Consider the following 18,068-nt stretch of genomic DNA (forward strand, 5'->3'; position numbering starts at 1 on the left):
GAGAGAAGGAAACGCAAGGGTTACTTGAAGTTAGAGAAATCTTGTGCTCCCTCTCTCTCGGTGGCAATCTCTCCGTAGAGTTGCTGCCTCACAGCGCCGGAGGCCCGGGTTTGATCCTGACTACGGGTGCTGTCTGCACAGAGTTTGTACGTTCTCCCCGTGACCACGTGGGCTTTCTCCAAGATCTTCAGTTTCCTCCCATATTACAAAGAATTCCAGGTTTGTAGGTTAATCGGCTTGGTATAAATGTAAATTGTCCCTAGTGTGTGTAGGATAGTGTTAATGTACAGGGATAGCTGGACGGTGCAAAGCCTGTGGGCTGGGTTGTAAACTGTACAAACTTGAAGTTTCTAACTTCACAGATGAGGACAATTTACATTTTTACCAAACCAATTAACCTGGTATTTATTCACAAAATGCTGGAGTAACTCAGCAGGTCAGGCAGCATCTCAGGAGAGAAGGAATGGGCGACGTTTCGGGTCGAGACCCTTCTTCAGACGTCTTTGGAGTGTGGGTGGAAACTGGAGATCCCAGGAGAAAACCCAGGCAGGTCGGGGGGTGAACATACAAACTCCACACAGACAGCACCCGTAGTCAGGATTGAATCCTGGGTCTCTGGTGCCAACAGGCAGCAACTCTACCGCTGCACCACCTTGCCTCTCTCACCCCACTCCTTCAATGCACTTCCCTCTTCCAACTTTCTCCCCTCTACTCCACCGATCTACAGAAGGGTCCCGACCAGAAACGTGGTCTGTCCATACCCTCCACTTGGTGATGTCTGACCTGCACGGTCCTCCAGCACTTTGTTTGTCTAGCATTTGCAATCTCTTGTGTCTCTATCTTTTAATCCAGCTGCTCAGATTTACACCCGGGATTGCCGGCTTTAACTAACAGGATCCTTGGTAAAATTTAAGTGTTGGTAAGTGATTGTTTTCCCTTTACCTTAGTGTTGTTCATTTCCTTCCAGTGTTACAGCACATTAATATGTTTCCAATTTAATGCTTAATTTTTTATAACTTTTCAAAATGACTTTAAGCACATTTAAATTGATTTAAATTGCATTGAGTGTCAGAAACATTTAAAACTCGTTGAAATCCCTTGCCCGGAGTGAGCTGTCAAATGGCCACTGAGATGTTGTACTTTGGGAGGTCAAATGTAAGAGGAAGATGTACAATCAATGGCACGATCCTGAACCACACTGATGTACAGAGAGGGATCTTGGGGTCCAAGCCCACAACTCCCTGAAAGTGGCAACACAAGTAGACAGAGAGATCAGGAAGGCAGAGGGTATGCCAGCTGTCATAGGCTGGAGCATTGAGTATAAATGTTGGGTCAGGTTTATATTAAATCTTCACTGATTAGTACGGGTGTCAGGGGTTGTGGGGAGAAGGCGGGAGACTGGGGTTAGGAAGGAGAGATACTAGGGTTGCCAACTGTCCCGTATTAGCCGGGACATCCTGTATTTTGGCCTAAATTGGTTTGTCCCGTACGGGACGGCCCTTGTCCCGTATTAGGCCTGGGGGGACAGTGTAGGTCCGGACAGTGTAGGCCCGGTCACTGTAGGTCCGGACAGTGTAGGCCCGGTCACTGTAGGTCCGGACAGTGTAGGCCCGGTCACTGTAGGTCCGGACAGTGTAGGCCCGGTCACTGTAGGTCCGGACAGTGTAGGCCCGGTCACTGTAGGTCCGGACAGTGTAGGCCCGGTCACTGTAGGTCCGGACAGTGTAGGCCCGGTCACTGTAGGTCCGGACAGTGTAGGCCCGGTCACTGTAGGTCCGGACAGTGTAGGCCCGGTCACTGTAGGTCGAAGGACCTGTTTCCGCGCTGTATCTCTAAATCTAAAAAATCTAAAATCTAAAAAATGATTGAATGGCGGAGTAGACTTGATGGGCCGAATGGCCTAATTCGACTCCTGTTACTTATGGCCTTATGATCCTTCTCATCTTAAACATATGTCCTCTTGTTTTTGATCCTCTTACTCCGGGTAAAAGACTCTCTACATTCAACAGTCCTTTGATCAGACTGATGAGTAGAGGGCCTGTTTCCATGTTGTACAAATCTATAACTCTGTTCATTACAATCGTGGCTGATTTGTAATTTAAATTTAGTTAATTAAACAGTCTGCAATTTTCCAAAAATGACAGATTGATTGAGAAAGTCATCCCTTGTCCCCTGTAGTCCAAACCCCCACCCATCCCAGCTTCAATACACTCAAGTTCGAGTTCGATGATTGAGCCTCTATATGCTCCCTACAATAGAAATTTCTACAGTTTGGATGCCGTCTGTCTGAAATGATTAGCCTATTATTCCTCAAACTATTCCCCCCTAGTTTTGGAGATAGACACAAAAAGCAGGGGTAACTCAGCGTAGCATCTCTGGAGAGAAGGAATGGATGACGTTTCGTGTCGAAATCCTTCTTCAGAAGAAGACGTCTGGACTGCTCTCTGGTTGTGGTAGGGTGGTGCAGTTGCTTGATAACAGTTGGGAAGAATCTGTCCCCGAACCTGGTGGAGACACAAAATTCTGGACTGACTCAGCGGGTCAGGCAGCATCTCTGGACAAAAAGGTCAGTCCGAAGAAAGGGTCTCGAACCAAAACGTCACCCATTCCTTCTCTCCAGAGATGCTGCCTGACCCGCTGAGTTACTCCAGCACTTTGTGTCTATCTTTGGTGTAAACCAGCCCCTGCAATTCCTTCTTACACAGATAATACAAAGTGCTGGAGTAACTCAGCGGGTCAAGCAGCATCTCTGGAGAAAAAGGATAAGTGACGTTTTGGGTTGGAACCCTTCTTCAGACCTATCCTTTTAGAGAAAGCACCCATTCTTTTTCTCCAGAGATGCTGCCCGATCTGCTGAGTTACTCCAGCACTTTGTGTCTATCTTTGGTTTAAACCAACATCTGCAGTTCCTTCCTACTCACCCCCTAGTTCCTGAACACCCTCTGGATTCCCCAATAAAATAAAACGTCCTCATAGCATTCACCTTTGATTATCTTCCTATGATTTTCTTCCATGCAGTCATCTTTTCATGTAATTGGCCACCTTCCCTTGGGCTTCCCCATTCTCGATCAATCTGTCATTTGGAAAATTAAAGACTATTCAATTAACTAAATTTAAATTACAAAGCTGCTTTGATTGTAATGAACTCAAGCCTCATGGAGTCATAGATTTATACAACATGGAAACAGGCCCTTCGGTCCAATTCACCTGTGGTGGAGGTGCCTGGGTGGAGCTTGCATGTTCTCGCTGTGCCTGTGCGGGTTTCCTCTGGGTCCCCCAGTTTCCTCTCACATCCCAAAGACTTGCTGGTGGGTTGATTGGCATCTCCACATTGCCCTTGTGTGTGGGCAAGTGGAAGAATCTGGCAGGAATGCGTTGAGAATAGACAATGGGTAGACACAAAATGCTGGAGTAACTCAGCGGGTCAGGCAGACCTGAAGGGTCTCGACCCGAAACGTCACCCTTTCCTTCTCTCCAGAGATGCTGCCTGACCCGCTGAGTTACTCCAACATTTTGTGTCTACCTTCGATTTAAACCAGCATCTGCAGTTCCTTCCTACACAGATAGACAATGGGATTCATGTCAGATTGGTATAGGTGGGTATAGATTGGCACACCAAAGCTTTTCTCTGTAGGTCGTTATACGTGGCAATGAACTAAACTAAACTTAAACTAGCTAACCCCTTCCATCCTCACTGCTACTGCCACAAGGATTGATTTCATTGTCTGATAGTGGGACCATTGGTACACATTAGTATGTTGCATCTCTCTGTGATTACATATCGACTCCAAGCGACACAGCCTACATGGCTATGGACCAAGGACTGGTGGATGGACTCGCTACTTCTTTCCCTGGTGGAATGTGCAGGATAAGTCCAATAGCTTTCTTCTTATGTGTAGGAAGGAACTGCAGATGCTGGTTTAAATCGAAGATAGGCACAAAATGCTGGAGTAACTCAGCGAGTTGGGCAGCAACTCCGGAGAGTAGGAATGGGTGAAGTTTCGGGTCGAGACCCTTCTTCAAACCTCAGGCAGTTGTCCAACATATTTCTCTCCTCCTCTCTGCATCTATGAAGCCAGATCTGCACATTGCCTCAGGCCTTGGTAACCAGATGTGGCTGACTGAAACTTTAGGGTAAGATAGACACAAAATGCTGGAGTAACTCAGCGAGTCAGGCAGCATCTCTGGAGAAAAAAGACGGATGATGTTTCAGTTCTTCAGACTGAAAATCTAGATTTGCCAGACCAATATCCGGGATACATGGCTTAAACTACAAATAGATTGTATTCCCTGGAACTCAGATAGTTAAACAGTGGCTTGATTAAAGTTTTAAAGATATCAAGCGGAACTAATAATGTTTAGATGGAGACCAACGTTTTCTGCTGATGCAACAGTCCAGGATTCAACAAGGTTTGAAAACCAGTGTGAGAGTTATTGGGTGTGAAGTAAGGAACCAACTCAGCATGCTGAGGGTGGCAGGAATTTGTCACTCACTCTGCAGATGGCAATACCTGGTGGGGCAGCTGCCAATTGTAAAGCTGTAATTCCCATGACCAGTGATGTTAAGGGATGAGGGGGAAAGGCACATAGATGTAATCAGGTCTGCAAGGATTGTGCTCGAGTGGCAGAAGGGGACTAAGGGCATGAATGGCCTTTCCTGTCCCTACACTTAGTGGCTCAGCAAGGGGTGGGGGAAGGACTGTTCATAAGTTCTAGGAGCAGAATTCGGCCATTCGGCCCATCAAGTCTACTCCGCCATTCAATCATGGCTGATCTATCTCTCCCTCTCAACCCCATTTGCCTGAGGAAAGCTCTTCAGCGGGTAGTCCATAGAGCTCAGAGGACCATCGGAACACAGCTACCAGCCTTGGAGGGCATCTACAACACACGATGCCTCAGGAAAGCCACAGGAATCCACAAAGACTCTTCACACCCCTGCAACGGTCTGTTCGAACTCCTTCCATCGGGCAGACGATACAAGGCCTTCTACGCCCACACCTCCAGACTCAGGAACAGCTTCATCCCCAGGGCCATAGCTGCTATGAACCGGTCCTGCTGAGCCGGATGGTCACATCGCACAGTGATCCGGCACAGACCTACTTGCACTTTACTCTGTTTTAAAACTGTTACAATTTGTTTCGTTGGGTTGTTTAAATTAATACTGACTAGCTAATTAAATTATTGCATCGTATGAGAGGCGCATTCAAGATATATTGTATTGTATATCATCCCATAACCCCTGACACAATGAATCTGTCAACTTCCACCTTAAAAATATCCATTCATGGCTTCCAAAGCCTTCTGTGGCAAGGAATTCCACAGATTCACCACCTTCTGAATAAAGAAATTCCTCCTCATCTCCTTTCTAAAGGTACGTCCTTTTATTCTGAGGCTGTGGCCTCTGGTCCTGGACTCTCCCACTGGTGGAAACATCCTCTCCACATCCACTCTATCCAGGCCTTTTACTATTCGGCAAATTTCAATAAGGTCCCCTCCCATCTTTCTAAATTCCAGCGAGCACAGACCCGGTGCTGTCCGACCCTCAGTGGGGGCAGGTGGGGTAGAAACTGAACACAAAATGGTAGTGACCAGTGGGACACAGGGATGGCACGGTGGTGCAGCGGTAGAGTTGCTGCCTCACAGCGCCAGAGACCCAGGTTCAATCCTGACTATGGGCGCTGTTTGTACGGAGTTTGCACGTTCTCCCTCTAGTTTCCCCTCACATTCCAAAGACGTACTGGTTTGTAGGTTATTTGACTTCTGTAAATTGTTCCTTAGTGTGTAGGATAGAAGTAGTGTAGGCGTTATCATTGGTCAGCAAGGGCTCCAGGGGGCTGAAGGGCCTGTTTCCAAACTGTATCACTAAACTACACTAAACTAAACTGCACTAAACTGCACTACACTACACCACACTACACTACACTACACTGCACTACACTACACTACACTACACTACACTACACTACACTACACTACACTACACTACGCTAAACTACACTATGCTACACTACACTACACTACACTACACTACACTACACTACACTACACTACACTACACTGCACTACACTACACTACACTACACTACACTACACTACACTACACTACACTACACCACACCACACTACACTACACTACACTACACTACACTACACCACACTACACTACACTACACTACACTACACTACACTACACTACACTACACTAAACTAAATTAAATTAAACTAAAGGAAGCCATGATGGACCCTCTCACTGAATGTACAGCATTTTTACAAGTTTGTGGAATGAAGCCCATTTAAGTTGCTTTCTTTCATGGAATCATGCCAAACTCTGACTGTCCTAAAATGCCCTGAGCTGCAATTGGGAAATACAATTACAATTTGAATTGGCTGTGTTATTTCATTATTTTTGAGGAGGGGAATAATGAGGCTGCTTTGTGAAGCCAACCTCCACAAACTGAATCCTCCCTCGATAACGGAACGCTCCACACCACCTCCTGCATTTTGCCCTGATTTTATTTCTAATTGCGTCTTGCACTAACGCCATGTCTTTAGTCTAGTTTAGTTTATTGTCACGTATTGTGAGGTACAGTGAAAAGCTCTTGTTGTTGCGTGCTATCCAGTCAGCGGAAAGACTATACATGATTACAACCGCGGTGTACAGTGATTTTATACAAATGGACGCCAAGTGCTGGAGTAACTCAGCAGATCAGGCAGCTTCTCTGGAGAACATGCTTATGTGATGTTCTTGGTCGAGACATCACATAAATGCTGGAGTAACTCAGTGGGTCAGGTAGCATCTCTGGAGAGAAGGAATGGGTGACGTTTCGGGTCGACGTGAAACGTCACCCATTCCTTCTCTCCAGAGATGCTGCCTGACCTGCTGAGTTACTCCAGCATTTTGTGATACCTTCGATTTGTACCAGCATCTGCAGTTATTTTCCTACACTTTTTGGTCGAGACCTTTCTTCAGACTCTCGGTCTGGAGCTGGGCCTGGACTCCAGGTGAGTTGACAGCCCCGGCCTGTTGGCGGCTGTGGGAGAGGTGGAGATCGGCGGAGTCGATGGTCGGCGCTTGCAGAACCACGTTGTGTTGGCGGTGGTGGCGGCAGGCAGGGCTTTGAAACGGCCGAGGAAACTGAGTGGGTAGGCAGTGGTGGAAATAGGTCAGGCCTGGTGGCGGCCTGAGCTGGGGGCGGCACGGTGGCACAGCAGTAGAGTTGCTGCCCTACAGCGAATGCGGCCCCGGAGACACGGGTTCGATCCCGACTACGGGTGCTGTCTGTACGGAGTTATTACGTTGTCCCCGTGACCACGTGGGTTTTCTCTGAGATCTTCAGTTTCCTCCTCACACTACAGGTATGTAGGTTAATTGGCTTGGTAAATGTAAAAATTGTCCCTAGTGGGTATAGGATAGTGTTAGTGTGCGGGGGATTGCTGGTCGGTGCGGACTCGGTGGGCCGAAAGGGCCTGTTTCCGCGCTGTATCTTTAAACTAAACTAAAACTAAGACATGGAAAGCCGTCAGTAGGACCGTTCACCTTAATCAAAATCCGTTATAAAGTGGTCCGTTAAAACAAGGGTTTACTGTACATTGACACAAGCAAATAACATGTTTAGAATTACCAAATGGGCATAAGTCAAGGCAAATCTTTAACAGTAAACAGCCAAAAGCTCACAGATAATCCCCCTACCTTCAATATTGTTGCATTTTCATCAATGTGAGAAATTCATAATTCAGTCTCAGTCAACACCTATTATAGAGGAATAAAGAAAACTTTTACAAACACACCATTCATGTGCTAATTCCTGAAAATCTAAGCAAAATACTAAAGATACTATAGATTAACGCTGGCTGGTTAGCACGCAACAAAAGCTTTTCACTGTACCTCTGTACATGTGACAATCAACTAAACTGAGATGATGGAACTCCAACATAAAAAAAAAAAAATTGGTGGAAAAACTCAGCCGGTCAGACAGCATCTGTGGCAAGAGAAATAACCAAAAATTTCCTCTCTGACCAAGGGTCACAGATGTGAAATGTTGACTGTGTGATAGTTCTGGGTTACCATGTCTATTCAGAGACTTGGATCATGCTAAAACAAATGGCTTGGTCATACCTCACCACAACACAATACAATACAATACAATACAATACAATATATCTTTATTGTCATTGTACAAGGGGTACAACGAGATTGGGAATGTGCCTCCCATACGATGCAATAAATTAATTAGCTAGTCAGTATTAATTTAAACAACAACAACCCAACAAAACAAATTGTAACAGTTTTAAGACAGAATAAAGTGCAAGTAGGTCTGTGCCGGTTCACTGTGCGATGTGACCATCCGGCTCAGCAGGACCGGTTCATAGCAGCTATGGCCCTGGGGATGAAGCTGTTCCTGAGTCCGGAGGTGCGGACGTAGAAGGCTTTGTATCGTCTGCCCGATTGAAGGAGTTCGAACAGACTGTTGCAGGGGTGTGAGGAGTCTTTGTGGATGCTGGTGGCTTTTCTGAGGCATCGTGTGTTGTAGATGCCCTCCAAGGCTGGTAGCTGTGTTCCGATGGTCCTCTGAGCTCTATGGACTACCCGCTGAAGAGCTTTCCTCTCTGTCTCCGTGCAGCTGAGATACCACACAGGGATGCCATGTGTTAGGATGCTCTCTATGGTGCAGCGGTAGAAGGTCGTCAGCAGCTGTTGGGGTAGACCAGACTTCTTCAGTGTTCTTAGGTACACACCTCAACACGAACTACCTCGGTAAACTTCTTCTCAAGAGAGACAGATTCACGAGCATAACTGTTAACAAGCAACAACGTTGAAACAAATTCCTTCCATTTCCTTTCTCCGTCCCAAATTTCAACGGTTAAATGCCTTTGAGTTGTTGGCAACTCGTTTGGGTTGGTACTGAATGCATCTCATTCTTATCAATAGGCCCAGAGATGCAATTTTCCAACTACCGTACCTTTTCCATAAATAACTCTTTGCCAATTTACACAGGGGAGCTGACCAAAACTATGAGAATTCTTGTTCAACTTGACTAAATACGTTGTATTGCAATTAAACTCACAGAAATACTTAAAGCTAACCAGACTTTTTTCAGTTTAGTTCAGTTCAGCGATACAGCGCGGAAACAGGCCCTTTGGCCCATCGAGTCCGCACCAACCAGCCCCGTACATTAACACTATCCCACACACACACGAAGGACACTTTACAAGCCAATTAACCTACAAATGCGAACGTCTTTGGCGTGGGGGAGGAAACCGGAGCTCTGGGAGTAAACCCACGCAGGTCAACGTACAAACTCCGTACAGACAGCACCCGTGGTCAGGATGGAACCTGTGTCTCTGGCGCTGTGAGGCAGTAACTAGCGCTGCTACCAGGTTATTGCAGTCTATGACAGTGAGCGTGTATACAAAGACGAGAACCTCAACCAATATTGATATCCGTTTCCAGCACACTGACATCTTCGATACTTGACACATATTTAACAGCTACCAGCTTATCAACAATGACACTGTGTGTCAGCATGTCAGATTAGTCATCAACAGTCCCTAAACCCTGTTTACCACCTTGGTGAGTGTTACAGGAAGATGCACAGAGAAAGAAAAAAAATCTTAATTGATTTGTGTTTTTTAAAAATTCTTTAAACCAAAGGAATGCACCAGATTTTCAAATCAAAATGGATTTCAAATTTATTATATAACGGTAGTCTACCCCTGGAAACTATATCGATTTTCTTTCATCCTGGAAATGGAGGGGTGGAACTGGTAGCATTAAACAGACTGCAATATCAAGTAACAGTTTAGAATTAATACACCCGGGACTTTACAAGTGTAGAAACCAACAACGGCTTGTACCAGTCAGAGAAAGAAGTGAGAACAAAATCAGATATTGCAGTTGAATGCAATTGATAGCAAGCTGCAGACCGCAATCCTTTCCGAGATTATTCCCCACCAGATATCTTAAATATGCTAATAATCTATATACCAAATAGCTTTTAATGAGCGTCGGTCACTCTTCACTAATGAGCCACCAATTTTAGTTTCTATATATTGCATTCTCTACGACCTGCAGATGGCTAAATATTTCATTAGGAGCCAAGGCTGCCAAAATGTTTAACCCTTCCCTAGCTTAAGAGAGATGTTGCAAATGGAGCAACAGAGGTTTGGGTTGGAGTCAGCAGAAAAAAAGGAGGAATTCACCATTTCTCCTTTGTCATCAGAGAGGAAGAATATTTTTATTTTATGTCGGAATGGTATAAAAGTAATTTTCTCAGGTCAAATTAAGATTTAAATGGAGGAAATTCTTTGAACAAAATTGCTTCAAGAATTTGAAAACTGGTTCCAAATAAGTCTCTGTGCAATTCTGCCATTTCTGTGCACATTAGTTTAGTTTTAGATTAGAGATACAGTGCAAAAACAGGCCCTTCGGCCCACCCACTAACCAGCGATCGATCCCCGCACACTAACACTACCCGACACACACTAGGGACAATTTTACATTTATACCGAGCCAATTAACCGACAAACCTGTACCGTCTTTGGAGTGTGGGAGGAAACAGACGATCTCGGAGAAATCCCACGTGGGTCACGGAGAGAACGTTCAAACTCCGTACAGACATTAATTAAATGCAAGTTTCACCGTGGCTTATGTATGTTATGTTAAGCGATTTCTTTCACACACCAAACAAAGATAAACACAGTGCATTGTTTGTTGCATGGTAAATTGACTACATCCCTTGGCAAATAGGTTGTAATTAACAATACAACACGCAATGACATTGGAGTGAATCAATTACACCGTAGGTGAACTGAACTTTGCCAACGGCTTTGTGACACTTTTTCTCCAGTACAAGGTTTTGGTTGCAAGTTGTGAAGAGTTACAGCACAGAACAACTCTTCTCTGGATCCAACAATTCATCTGAACACGAGGGGAAATTTACAGCGGCCAGCTAACCTCAAATCCTGTTTTTTTTTTGGGGGGGAACGTGGGATCATGCAGAGGAAACTTTGGGGGGGGGGGTGGGGTGGCACAGTGGCGCAGCGGTAGAGTTGCAGTCTTACAGCGCCAGAGCCCCGGGTTCGCCCCAACGCTGGAGCTTCGATCACCCCGACTGCGGAGGTTTCGATCGATTGGAAAGGAGGAAAGAAGGTACATGTTATTGGCCTTCCACCACAGTGGGCAATGTGAGGTAGCTGAAAAAACAAGATGGCCGTGCTGCCTGCGCTGGTGGGGGCTCGGAGGGAGTGCGGTGGTCTCGATGTTTGCGGGGACGTGGCTCCATGAGGACATCCCAGAGTCTGGCGCGAGTGCGGACGGCTTTCTGACTGTTCGGGCGGACAGGGACTGCAGAGGGAGTGACAGCGGTCGGTACAACTCTGGTCACATCACGGTGAAGGGGCGCGTGTGTGGCCCGGACATTGGACTGATGGCTGTGGGTCTCCGCTGATGCAGTGTGCCCTGGGGATTCTCACACGCCGCTGTGCTGGCTGTTTAAGTCCATGTTTAATTTTATGTGGTTATGTACCTTGTTGCTTTTTTTGTGTGACTGTTGGCAAATCTAATTCCTTGTATGTTTACATACTTAGACAATAGACAATAGACAATAGGAGTAGGCCATTCGGCCCTTCGAGCCAGCACCACCATTCAATGTGATCATGGCTGATCATTCTCAATCAGTACCTCGTTCCTGCCTTCTCCCCATACCCCTTGACTCCGCTATCCTGAAGAGCTCTATCTAACTCTCTCTTGAAAGCATCCAGAGAATTGGCCTCCACTGCCTTCCGAGGCAGAGAATTCCACAGATTTACAACTATCTGAGTGAAAAAGTTTTTCCTCATCTCCGTTCTAAATGGCCTACCCCTTATTCTTAAACTGTGGCCCCTGGTTCTGGACTCCCCCAACATTGGGAACATGTTTCCTGCCTCTAACGTGTCCAATCCCTTAATAATCTTATATGTTTCAATAAGATCCCCTCTCATCCTTCTAAATTCCAGTGTATACAAGCCTAGTCGCTCCAGTCTTTCAACATACTTGGCTAATAAATTAATTACAATTAATTACAATGACATTTTTGTGTCTATCTTCGGTGTAAACCAGCATCTGCAGTTCCTTCTTACACAAGCGTTCTGGTAAACCTCTGCTGCACCTTTTCCAAAACCTGCATGATCTTCCTGTAATGGGGCTCAAATCTTATTCATTGACTCATGTCACGCCCATGTCCCCTACCCCTTTCATATCCAATACCTGTCCGAATGCCTTTTAAACATTGCAGTTGCATCTGCCTCTTGTCACCATCATCATCATCATCATCGGCGGTCACTCGAAGCGAGTGTGACTGTCCTCTCCATTGGAGGACGCCTGTGCGTGACTTTGTTTAACGTGGGGAGACTGGTGCACAGACAGCCACCGTACGGTCCTTGACAGATCTGGGTCATGATCCAGTGGCGTGGAGTCCAAGACGACCGGGGACCCTTTTCTGTTGCAGCCTTCATCCATCCGCCTTCCCAGCCGTTGTGACACTCCACTAAAGTCAGCCATCATCCTCCCTCCGCCTGTTCCACCGTTGAGGTCTTGGTTGGATCGCTCTTTGTCAGGGACCTCCCCCTCGACCTTACCGCCATGGGTGACCCCACCAGGAGCGTGGCTCCAGACGGCATCGCTCTCAGGACCACACAGGCTTCTCCACCGCGACAAGGTGACAATACACGGAGATCTACCATCTCCTCTACCCTATCCTTCCTTGTTTATCCTGAGGGGATGCCAGCAGCAGACATGTAGGAAATGGAGGAAACGCAGTTGAGAGTCTTGTCAACATCCAACCCACCAGGATAATTCCAGGTCTGTTGAATTTTGGAAGGTGATATCCAGACCATTTAAGAAACGGTCAGACAGGTACATGGATAGTTTAGGTTTGGAGGGGAGGTGGGACTAGTGGAGTTGGGACATGTTGGCCAGTATGGGTAAGTTGGGCTGAAGGGCCTGTTTCCACACTTTATCACTCTATGATTATGACTTGAAAGGACCTTGTGACCACATGCAAGGTGCCTGACCACTCAAGACCAATTAGAATGAGCATTTAATGACCACATCCCCAGGATAAAACATTGTTTTCAGATGGGACAACCTGTCCACACTGAATTTTTAAAAACAGTGCTCTGATCAGTGTTCATCCCTCAATTAATAGCATTAAAACATTGGTCAGATATCTCCTTTCCAGTTGAGAGTGCTTGCTGATGGAGTATTCCCCATTTCAACAGCGGCTACACATCAAAAACAACTTCTTTGGCTCAAAAACTCTATGACACCATGACTCTATGACCACTCATCTATATACTAAAACTCTTGTTTGTTTGTTTGTTCCTGAATGGTACACACTAGTGTGACAATTTTAGGCCCACCTAACTCACTATCATCCCTTTGATAGGACTTTCCTTTTTTTTCTTTTTTTTAAATTTATTTTTTAATTTTTGAAAAGCATATGTACAAATAGAAATAAAAGAAGCGCTCGGTGCGGGGCCTTCCATCGCCCGTTACGGCCGCGGGACTTAACAGCGCCGGTGTGGCTCGGCCGCGGGGACTTTCCATCTCCTTGCGGGGGCTGTGCGGGTCGGTCGCCTCGGTAGGGGTCGAGCTGTCTGCCCGTGGGAGGGGCAAGGGGGAAGAGAGAGGAAGTTTTGTTGCCTCCATCACAGTGAGGGGGTGTTTGGAGTCACTGTGATGGATGTTTGTGTTGGGGTTGTGTGTCTTGTGTTTTTTTGGTTTTTTGTACTGCTGGCAAATCAATCTCGTTCAGTAAAACGAATGACAATAAAGCTATTCTGTATTCTGTATTGGTGCTAATGGATGAAGTTTCATTGAAATTGGTGTTATATTTTTTAAGTTATTCACATTTTAAAGTTTAAATCTATCTCCTAGGGAGGGAGGGGGAGGAGGAGGATAAGGGGGGTTGAGGGGGATGGAATGGGGGGGAGGTGAAGCGAGAGGGGGAGGGGAGGGGGGTGGAGGGAGGGGGGACGGGGATGGGAGGGGAGGAGGGACCAGGGGAGGAGGTAGAGGGGGGAGGGGGAGGGGGTTGGGAGGGAGGTGGAGGGAGGGGGGACGGGGATGGGAGGGAAGGAGGGAGCAGGGAAGGAGGTAGAGGGGGAGGGGGAAGGGGAGGGGCAGGGGGGAAGGGGAGAGGGGATGGGGAGAAGGAATGGGGAGAGGGGAGGGGGGAGAGGGTGAGGGGGGAGGGGGGAGGGGGAGGGGGGAGGGGGGAGGGGGAGGGGGAGAGTGGATGGGGAGAGGGGAGGGGGAGGGGGAGAGAGGGGAGGGGGAGAGAGGGGAGAGAGGGAGGGGGGAGGAGAGGTTTGGGCCCAATGGGTCCACTTGATCTATAATCTCTAAAGCTAGCTCCTTCCAAACTCCCAGATTTAATCCATTGGATCTTCGACATTTATCAAGAACACCAAATTGTCAAGTACTATTTTTTTTGCACTAACATTTATTTCTTTCAGTTCCTCATTCTCACAGGGCCCTTTGTTCTCTAATACGTCTGGCAAGTTCTGTGTGTCTTCTTTCATGAAGAAAGATGCAAAATAAATAGTTTAATTCCTCTGACATTTCCTTCCATACAATAAATTCTCCTGTCTCTTTGTGTAAGTGGGCCCACATTGGCCCTTGCCAGACTCTTCCTCTTTACATACATGCAAAAGATCTTACAGACAGATTTATGCTTTTTGCCAGTCTCCTCTCATATTGTATCTTGCCTTTCTTTATCAATCTCACGTTCCTGCTTTGCGGAGGTCTATAGTACTTCCAATCCTCAGGCACAGTGCTATTTCTGGCAACTTTATAAGCCTCTTCCATGGATTTAACACTATCTTTAATTTTACTTGTCAGCTACGGATGAATCACTTTTTCTGTTGCGTTTTTGTGCCTTCAAGGAATATATTTTCTTTGCAGCTAATGCATTATTTATTTAAATACTAACCATTTCCCATCCACTGACATCCCTATTAATGCCCACTCCAAGTCAGCTACCACCAACTCTCCGTCACCGTCCCCTTTGTTTAGGTTTACGAGCCTTATTTTGCAGTAAACCACGCAATGTTTACATGCGATGTAAAACTTTATCATGTTATGGTCACTCTTCCCCACGGGCCGCTTGGCAACAAGATTATCGAAACAACAACAATTGCACAAACTAAACGCTTCCCTGGATAGTTACGGAGTTATCGAGCCATGCAGCTCAGCAACAGGCCCTTCAGCCCCACCATCTTCATGTCAACCCCTTTGCTATCTACATTTAGGGGCAGCAGGCAGATTTGCTGCCTTGCAGCGCCAGAGACCTGGGTTCAATCCCGACTACGGGTGGTGTCTGTACTGAGTTTGTACGTTCTCCCCATGACCTGCGTGGGATTTCCCCCGGGTGCTCCAGTTTCCTCCCACACTCCAAAGACGTGCGGGGTTGTAGGTTAATTGGCTTGGGTAAAGATTGTGCTGTGTTGTTTTGGTTGGGTGCTCCTGGGCCTGGTCAGCTTGGCCATACGCGAGTCATGGAGCCAGGCCCAGGAGCTGCCTGCCCCCCTTGTCCGGGGTTACGTCCGCGCCCACGTAATGTTGACTAATAGGGAACGTTTGACTCATAATAGGAAACGATCAATTACATAAGAGTATCGTACAGAGTTCACCAACCATGTTACTGAAGTGGAAAAGAATACACAATTAAATCATGTGCAGACTTGGGTATATGGATTTATTTTCAGGCTCATTCTTAAAATAAGAAAGGGCAAAAGACAGTTGGAAGACATTCAGAACCTGTCCAGGTGGAGATATCAAAGACCAGAGGACATGGCTTTAAGGTGAGATGGACAAACTTTAAAGGAGATATGTAAAGCAAGTTTTCTTTCACAGGGAGCAGTGGGTGCCTGGAATGTGCTTCCAAGGGGGATGGTGGAGGCAGATACGATAATGGTGTGTGAGAGGCTTTTAGACCAACATGTGAATATGCAGGGCTGGGAGGGATAAGGATTACGTGAAGGCAGAGATTAGTTTAACCTGGTATTATGTTCAACACAGATATTGTGGGCCAAAGGGCCTGTTTCTGTGCCATACTGTTCTATGTTCAATGTTCTAGTGCCGTTTAATTGAAGAAATCTGAACAATCTGAGGGGTAGCTTTTTCACACAAAGGGTGGTGGGTATATGGAACGAGCTGCCAGAGGAGGTAGTTGAGGCTGGGACTATTGCAATGTTTTAAGAAACATGTTAGACAGGTACATGGATAGGACAGGTTTAGAGGGATATGGGCAGGTGGGACTAATGTTGATGGGACATTTTAGTTGCAAGTTGTATGCCCAACGCTGTATGAATCTATGACTCTAAAAATGCAATGAGATATAGATGGAACATTTCAGATGCTAAAAATACATGATACATTTGAGAAAAAAAACTGCACGCACACACACACACACACACACACTGTTAGTAAAAGGAAATGGCAGATGTAACCAACATCTTGGTTTTGTATCTTTCAGTTAGTTATAATTCATGAAATTTGAGGTCAAAGGGACAGACCTGGGTTCTGGTAGATACACACGCCAGAGAACTTCTTATCGAGTCCACATCACAAGATTAGAAATTGTTCAGCCAGACCTGAACACACTTCTCGGCATCTGCATACAACGGCGTCTTGTGCATCTTGTGCGTGGTGGTGGAAAGACTGGGCCGCGGTGAGAATGCCAAAGATAATAGAGCAGAGCAAGATCGACAACTCGACCCTGAAACCCGTAGCACGTCACGGCGCCATTTTAGTAAGCAGAAACTTGCAGAAACATTAAAAAATAAAAATAAATAAAATCTGTGAGTTGATAGAGGAGATGTATTCTGCATTTTAATGGTATCATCACACATACCGTTCCCCCAAAACACTGATTACACTGCGAGAGGCATAACGGACGGAGGGTTTGGCCTACTAAAATGGCTCCTTTGCGTACTACACTTCAGTATAGGTGATTTCGACGGAGTGTTCCATCTTGCTCCGCTCTATTAGCTTTGGTGACCACTCTTTCCTTGACCCTGCCACAGAACTAAGATGTCAGTTTCATTTCAGAAGGCGCGTGGTTTTGAAAGCAATAAATTCATGAAAAAAGGTTGCTTCAAAGACTGAGAGCAGGAGCAGGTCATTCGGCCCTTGGAGAGTTCCCTGCCATTCTGATGTCATCGTAACCTCTTGCTCCACTTCCCCACCCACCTCCGCTAACCTTTCAATCCCTTACCGATCAATAATCCATGCTGCCGTATAAAATCCGCAGAGTCTTCATCAGGAGTTTGCCAGGGGTTACGGGGAGAAGGCAGGAGAACGGGGTCAGGAGGGAGAGATAGATCAGCCATGATTGAATGGCGGAGTGGACTTGATGGGCCGAATGGCCTAATTCTGTTCCTTTCACTGATGAGCTTATGAACGTAGTTCCTCCCACTTTGAGGAAGAGAATTCCAAAGACTCACATTTCTTTGAAATAAAAAGTCTTTCCTCATCCCTGTCATAGATTCATAGAGTCACACAGCACAGAAACAGGCCCTTCAGCCCAACTGGTCCATGCTGACCACGATACCCATCTTTGCCTACATTCGATCTATATACCCCTTCCTACCCACGTACCGGCTCGATTGTCTTTTAAATGTTGTTACAGTATTTGCCTCAACTACCTCCTCTGGCAGCTCATTGCTGACCCTCTGAGTGAAAACGTTGTCCCTCGGGCAGCTATTAAATCTTGTTCCTCTCACTCTCTCGGGTAAAGATACTAGAGGAACAAGATGGACCACTCCGTTTAAATCGCCTCTACTGAAGTGTAGTATGCAAAGGAGCCATTTTAGTAAGCAAACCCGCCATTCGCTCTGCCTCTCGAAGTGTAATCAGTGTTTTGGGGGAACAGTATGTGTGATGATACCATAAAAATGCAGAATATATCTCATCTATCAATTCACAGATTTTTGTTATTTTTCTTTTTAAATGTTTCTGCAAGTTTCTGCCTACTAAAATGGCGCCATGACCTACTACGGTTTTTAGGGTTGAGTGAAAATAGACA

The sequence above is a fragment of the Rhinoraja longicauda genome, chromosome 35 (assembly GCF_053455715.1).
Source record: "Rhinoraja longicauda isolate Sanriku21f chromosome 35, sRhiLon1.1, whole genome shotgun sequence".
NCBI lineage: Eukaryota > Metazoa > Chordata > Chondrichthyes > Rajiformes > Arhynchobatidae > Rhinoraja > Rhinoraja longicauda.